Source organism: Limulus polyphemus, unplaced genomic scaffold (genome assembly GCF_000517525.1).
Source record: "Limulus polyphemus unplaced genomic scaffold, Limulus_polyphemus-2.1.2 Scaffold11220, whole genome shotgun sequence".
NCBI classification, from domain to species: domain Eukaryota; kingdom Metazoa; phylum Arthropoda; class Merostomata; order Xiphosura; family Limulidae; genus Limulus; species Limulus polyphemus.
In genome coordinates this window covers 9,071-9,633 of record NW_013676830.1, presented here as the reverse complement: position 1 = coordinate 9,633, position 563 = coordinate 9,071, and positions in this window count along the sequence as shown.

The following is a 563-nucleotide window of genomic DNA, read 5'->3' as shown; positions in this document are numbered from 1 at the left end:
ATAATAAATTAAGTATAAATAAAATTAAACATTGAAAAGGTGCCAAGGAGCAGTCACAGTGTCCCAAACCCACAAGAGAAATTTGACTTTGAAACATAACTGTCTGTAACCCAACGGTGTCACGCGGTCCGTAACTAAAAATTGGTTGTAACACACCGGTGGGGCACATGGCAACGAACGTGTTAACGAACTTGTCCAAGGTCTGATAATCTATTAACTAACAGCAAAAGACCTGTCTATATATATATATAAAAGAAAAAAAAGGATGACAATCAATACTGTTGCCTGGTGAATGACAATCAATACTGTTGCCTGGTGAGTGACAATCAATACTGTTGCCTGGTGAATGACAATCAATACTGTTGCCTGGTGAATGACAATCAATACTGTTGCCTGGTGAATGACAATCAATACTGTTGCCTGGTGAATGATAATCAATACTGTTGCCTGGTGAATGATAATCAATACTGTTGCCTGGTGAATGATAATCAATACTGTTGCCTGGTGAATGATAATCAATACTGTTGCCTGGTGAATGATAATCAATACTGTTGCCTGGTGAA